This window comes from Triticum aestivum, chromosome 6B, assembly GCF_018294505.1.
Source record: "Triticum aestivum cultivar Chinese Spring chromosome 6B, IWGSC CS RefSeq v2.1, whole genome shotgun sequence".
Classification (NCBI taxonomy): Eukaryota; Viridiplantae; Streptophyta; class Magnoliopsida; order Poales; family Poaceae; genus Triticum; species Triticum aestivum.
Window position 1 is genome coordinate 300,867,368 of NC_057810.1, and position 6,938 is coordinate 300,874,305.

A 6,938-nucleotide genomic window follows, 5' to 3' on the forward strand; every position below is an offset into this window, starting at 1 on the left:
AAGAAGAAGAAGAAGAAGAAGAAGAAGAAGAAGAAGAAGAAGAAGAAGAAGAAGAAGAAGAAGAAGAAGAAGAAGAAGAAGAAGAAGCAGGGGAAGGAGAAGAAGGAGAAGGAGAAGAAGGAGAAGGAGTGCGTAGTCCCCAGGATATGATTTATTACTTCTCTGCTAAATATTTACCTGCTCATAAGAAACAAGCTGCCTTGCAGGAAATATATAATTTTGTGCAAATCAAAGATGAGAGTCTCCCACAAGCTTGGGGGAGGCTTCTCCGGCTACTTAATGCTTTGCCTGATCATCTATGAAATACTTGATATCTTTTATAATGGACTAACCGATGCTTATAAGGACTACTTGGATAGTTGTGATGGTTGTGTTTTTAGGGAAAGAACAGTCGACGAAGCTGAAATACTATTGAATAATATGTTAACTAATGAAAATAATTGGACTCTTCCTGAGCCAATCCCTGAAGTAATTCTTGAACCAATTGAGCCAACTCCTGAGCCTATTCCTAAACCCACTCCGAAGAAGAGAGGTGTATTATTTCTCAGTCCTGAAGATATGCAAGAGGCAAAGAAATCAATGAAAGAAAAAGATATTAAAGCTGAAGATGTTAAGAATTTACCTCCTATTGAAGAAATACATGGTCTTAATTTATCGCCTGAAGAACCACGTTGTCTTGATAACCCGACACAGGTAGTAAAGGTAAATTCTCTCTATATATATGATAAAGTTGAAGTACCCTCTACTAAATTTAATGGCCCATGCTTAGATGAATTTGATGACTTTATGGCTAGACAAGAAAGTTTTAATGCTTATGTTGGTAGAGAGTTAAAGAATAATGCTTTCGAGATAGGACACGTAGGTGATAATCTAGCTAGAGTTAAAGATGAACTTCACCGCGTTCGCAAATATGCTGATATGGTTGCACTACTGGAATCTGGCACTTTGCCATCTGCCATGGCAGATGGCAAAGGCATGGTCGGCGGATGGCAAAGGCTTCGGCATCTGCCAGCAGATGGCAAACAGGTCGTCTGAAACCCTGCCGGTAAAGGCTTCTTTGCCGTCTGCTGGCTGATGGCAAAGAGCCTGTGGCTTTGCCATCTGCTGGCAGATGGGAAAGCCTCTTAACGGGGTTAGCCCCGTTAGAAGGCTAACGGCATACTTTGCCATCTGCCAACAGATGGAAAAGGCTGCAGGCTCTTTGCCGTCTGCCAGCAGATGGCAAAGGCTGCAGGCTCTTTGCCGTCTGCCAGCAGATGGCAAAGGCTGCATGCTTTGCCGTCTGCCAGCAGATGGCAAAGAGGTTTGCCATCTGCTGTCAGATGGCAAAGAGCTCAAATAGGCCAGCCCAAATGTTACATGTAGATGACACGTGGCCTCTTTGCCATCTGCCAGCTGATGGCAAAGCTCTTTGCCATCTGCCAGCTGATGGCAAAGTGACTATATTGCCCCATTTAATTTTGTTTTTTCTTATATCAATTCATTTTCACAGAAATCAAACACAAATATATTTATATGACCAATATAGCATATTCAACACATATTACCAATAGTCATGAACACATATGTATCCAACACATGTTACCAATAGTAGCAAGTTTCATCCGTACATATACATAGTTTCATCAATATTACACAGTTTCATCCATAGGTAGCAAGTTTCACAAGGTCAAAACAAAAACTAAATACAAGCACTCCATCAACCCAAGCTTCCATGATCAATTAAGCAAATCTGTAAAATAGGAAAGAAGAAAGTTAGAAGAAGACTAGAAGAAGAAGATTATTATGATGCAACTAAAATGTGAAGATTACTATGATGCAACTTATATCTTAAGCACATTATGTCATTTTAGAGCTAGTTGAGCATATTAACTAATTTTGGAGGAAAAGATTCTAAGTATAGGTCATTTTGAAGCTAGCTAAGCATATTAAGTCATTTTGGAGGAAAAAATGCTAAGTATAGGTCATTTTAGAGCTATCCTAGGTTAAATAGGTCATTTTGGAGCTAATTAACCTTATTATGTAATTTTTGAGCTAGCTAAGCATATTAAGTCATTTTGGAGGAAAAAATGCTAAGTATAGGTCATTTTAGAGCTAGCCTAGGTTGAATAGGTCATTTTGAAGCTAAGTAAGGTTATTATGTCATTTTGGATCTAGCTAAGCATATGAAGTCATTTAGGACCTAAAATATGTCATTTCTTAAGCATATTATATCATTTTAGAGCTAGCTCAGCATATTAAGTCAATTTGGAGGAAAAGATGCTAAGTATAGGTCATTTTAGAGCTATCCTAGGTTAAATATGACATTTTTAAGCTAGCTAAGCATATTAAGTCATTTTGGAGGAAAAATGCTAAGTATAGGTCATTTTAGAGCTATCCTAGGTTAAATATGTCATTTTAGAGCTATCCTAGGTGAAATATCTACAACGGGGTACTAATCCATCAGAGGCCATTCACTTTCCTTTCAATAAATTAAAAGGTGGATCTCATCTTATTTTCAACAAATGTCAAAACAGAGAATCTAAAAATAACTTGGTCAACATGAAAAAAAATGAAAGGGTGCCTTATTCAGGTTTAACTATACTTTGTTGATATTCACACTGAACATTGTTGCCATTTACTTACAGTCTAAACCATCTGAATGATTTGTTGTTGTTGTTTAGGAAAAATAGCTAGCCCGTGCAAGTTGCACGGGTTGACGACTAGTGCTTTAAGATTGACATTGCCACGTGGCATTCATCAGGATGGGTCTCACCTGTTGGCCTGTGAGACCCGGTTTCATAGGATTTTTTTCCCCAAAACTGTATCTATAATACCTAAGTAGTTCATCCCCACTATGGTATTTCTCTCAACATGCAGCCTATCCACATCACCAGCACTGCCACATCAGCGTTTAGTTTTAGGCTTACACATGGGACCCACACAGTGAAACAGCCAAATTAGCTTCAGTTATTGCTGGTAGGTCCGACTAGAGAGGCTGCCCATGTACGTCTCTTTCGTTTAAAAAAAAACTTCAATGGATTCTAAAAAAACATTAATGTGACTAGCGCCTCACCAATTCCCCATGCAGCGTATTCCTCTCCCTATTCATCTTCTCCAATCTCCATCAAATCCCACTATGCAATTACTCCATCGATTCAGTTACTCTTACCATCTGCTATATATCCCCGGGCCGCATGCGATTTGGCAAGGTATATGCGATGGCGGTCGTCCCTCCTTGCGATGAGATCCGTAGGCGGTCTTACCCGCCCTGCCTCCGGCTTCCCCGGCATAGGAACAGCCGCCCTGGAAGAAGAGCCCCTCGCGGTGGATTCCACTACACCGACATTGACCCTGGCCACTCCCGGCGATTACCATGCGGTCGCGTGTCAGGTGCCTCGACAGAAGGCCGGGAAGGCTCCCCATGGAGTGGCCAACCCTGCTCGGTGTCGCGCATCCGCCGCTCAACTTCCCCACCCCGCATTAGGCGTTCGCAGGTCTTCTAGACTTTCGTATTGTTTGCATGTTTATTTATTTGTATGTTGAGATTAACACTATATCATAGTGATGCATGTGTTCATACTATTTGAATTCCCACTGATGCATGTTTATTGTTTTGTTCTTCTGGATTACTTTCGAATTACGCTATCCAATTTCCTGCATCAGTACAAGAAGCATAGATGGTTATGATACTAGGAGGGTTGGAGCTCTGACATGCACTATACCATAACAGGAAAAAAGATTAGATCAGATTGTCAAGCAGTTCAAGCAATTCTTGAGGACTGCAGATTGTATCTGTAGCTCTATGTTTTAAAGTTTACTTCTAGATCTTCAAGCATATGTCGTCTCACCATCATGTTTCAGCTTTACCAGGAGTATTTCTTCTTTATTTCAGTTTCTTTCAAGAATCAAGACTACCATGGACAATCAAAGTCAGTATATAAATAATATTTCAACTCATGTACGCCTAAAGTATTGTCTACATGTTGCCATGAAAATAGTAGCTACATGGATCATCAGATTAAGGTAAATGCATATCTCAATACATCATGCTTATTATAATTTCTAATTGTCGTTTTGTGGGGAGTAGGAAATACAGAAGTGCATTAGTAAGAAATTTGTACAAAAGTCCGACTTACAGCTATTTGTGGTCGTTATTAGAAGGGCAAAGGGAGATTCCTAACTCTGATGGTCACAAACATAGTCTAAGTATCAGGGGCAATAACCACCCTGCAAGGCTCCAAAAAGGTATTTGTTTCCCTTACCATGTCCATGATGTAGCTCTGATGACTAAGTAAAGTTCTGTCACTTTGCACACGTAATCCTCTCCCTTTCTTTTGCGTGTCTGTGATCATACACTCAGGTTTTTCTTTCTATTTTGTTAATCATTCATGCCTGATGCTTTTTCATTCCTTCCCCTCCCCTCTCACTGTTGTTCATCAGGATTGTCGCAACTACCTGCGTCTTGGTTCCGGTTCAACCTTCTGACCGCAGGGCATTGCTTCTACTGCAAAGATTAACACTATACTTCGTATGATATAAGATAACCCTGTCAAGAATTTTATGTTTAATATAGTCGCTTTGTGATTATCTCTATTCTACAGTCTGGATGTTCAAGCAATAACATGGTTTGCTTCTTTATTCTTGCATGTATACAACACTTTATAGCCATTCTTTTATATTTTAACCAAATACATATAATCTCACACAACACTGACAGCCGACGACCTTCTCTACTCTTGAATCGATATGAATGACCAATGAAGATTTTAATTTCCAAATACATATTCTATTTATCAGCCCTTTGGTTATATTGTCATAGAATATAGTGACAAGCTTGAAAGAAGACATAAGTGGATGTCTTAGATATGAATGGCATAAAAGTTAGTCGTATGTAGTGTGTTTCTGACAAATTAAGTGTATGTGCCATTTTTTTCAATTGTTACCGTAAGTATACATGTTATCAATCATATAGAAACGATTCATCCTTAAATACTTTTTTAAACTATGATAACTTAATACTATGATCCGATGTTCTAGCAATAACATGGTTTATTCGTTTGTGCAGAACCAAACATGTACACCTTGCAGTCTAGGCATTGTTTTATATTATTCCCATATATCAATATGAGTTCACACAACACTGATGGCCGACAACCTTCTCTACCCTTGGATTAGGATCCCACATATGATTGATGGGTGAAGATTTTTTTCTCTACACTTGCATCGAGCTAATTTTTATCATTGTAGAACTTCAGTCAAGAAGACAGTTAACTTATATTTTGTTTTCATTTAGAATATGGTTTGTCAATTCTAGCTTATAAGCCTTTTATATGGAATTCCATGGATCCTATATTTCTATTCAGACAACATTGGCAGCCTTTAATTCCATTGACACTGCTACCTTGCAATACACATCGTGAACAAAAGTAAGAGCAACCTTATACTATATATACAAAACTTCAGAGATGTGAAATGATCCCTCAGTCCACCTTACTGATTACTATGCTAAGACAACTATTCACTTTGGTTTTGCTGAAAGGAGTCTGCCACATCCATGCATGGATACAGAACCACCATGCATTCTATTATGCTACTTATATGCAATGGATATTTTAAACTATATAATATAATCAAGTATTGTAAATCGTAGTATAATTTTCAGTTCTGATTGTCATTTTATTGTCAATGTTCATATTCCTACAAAAAAAGTCTCACTTAAGTATGCTGCAACCAATTCCCACAGCAACGCGCGGGGGCATCATCTAGTTAACTCAACGTCACTGCTAAAAGTGCGGCATGGAAAAGTACGTTTAGCGGTAGGTGCTGAAAAGTGTTACGACTGATGTTCCGTTCAAAATTTCAACTAGAGACAGCTACTACTACTTCGAGAAGAAATAGTGGTATTGGTACTGGTGTGATCATCAATGGTAAGTACAGTTTGGGTTTAAGATTTGTAGCTGATGTAAGTACCTCGAGGAGGAGGTTGCAAGGGAACTACTTGACGGAGAGCACGTCGGCGACGATGGTGTCAGGGCGGAGCTTGGTGAGGGGGATGGCGCGGACGACGGACTCTGTGGAGACGATGGAGCTGCAAACCAGCAGCACGTCCGGCTACTCCTCGCACAGCGCCTCCAAGCTTCTATTGTTGTCAACATTTCACAGCATGATCGATCGATCCCCTTGCAGTTGCATCTGGACCGGAATCGAAGAAAGATAGGTTTGTGGGTTGGCATGGCTGGTCACCTGAAGAAGCGAATCCCGTGGGCGGAGCAGTAGTCGGAGTAGTCGGATCTGGAGGTGGCCAGCACGGCGTGGCCCTGCCGCTGGATGCCCGTGGCGATGAACTGCCCGAAGTTGCCGAACCCGATGATCCCCACGCGCAGCGCCGTGGGATCTTGCGCCTCCGTCGAGGACACTAATGGTGACGGCGACGGCTCCCCGTAGGTGCCGCGCCACGAGGAGGCGAGCTACTGCTCCTGCTCGGTGGAGGTCGTGGCGTCTCTCGGGGGCTTGGCGCCGGTGGCGGCCGGCCTGACCCACAGTTAGGTCGGGGGAGGGCCGGCGACGGGGCGGGGGAGAGACGGCGATGGGGCGGGGGAGGGACGCGGCCGGTGACAGGGCGGGGGAGCGACGGGGCCGGTGACAGGGTGGCGGCGGGCGAGCCTAGAGCGCCATCGACGGGGGCTGGATGGGATGCGAAGGTCGTTTTTTTTACCTGGATGGGTGGGGAGAGAGAGGAAGGGGATAACCCCACAGTTTTTTTTACCTGGAAAAAAATAACCCCATCTCTTGGCCATCTGCCAGCAGATGGCAAAGAATCTTTGCCGTCTGCTGGCAGATGGCAAAGAGGTGGGGCTGGTACGCCGTTACACGCTTGACGGCCACAGGATTTGCCAACCTCTTTGCCATCTGCAGGCAGATGGCAAAGAATCTTTGCCATCCACTAGCAGATGGCA

General features: G+C 42.1%; 1 long non-coding RNA gene across 1 annotated transcript; it reads left to right on the top strand.

Annotated features, from left to right (window-relative positions):
- Positions 1-3,010: 3,010 nt before the first annotated feature.
- On the top strand, positions 3,011-5,368 carry LOC123137005 (uncharacterized). Its single transcript, XR_006467623.1, has 2 exons — positions 3,011-3,476; positions 3,875-5,368. It is a non-coding gene; the product is annotated as an uncharacterized lncRNA (long non-coding RNA).
- Positions 5,369-6,938: the final 1,570 nt, after the last annotated feature.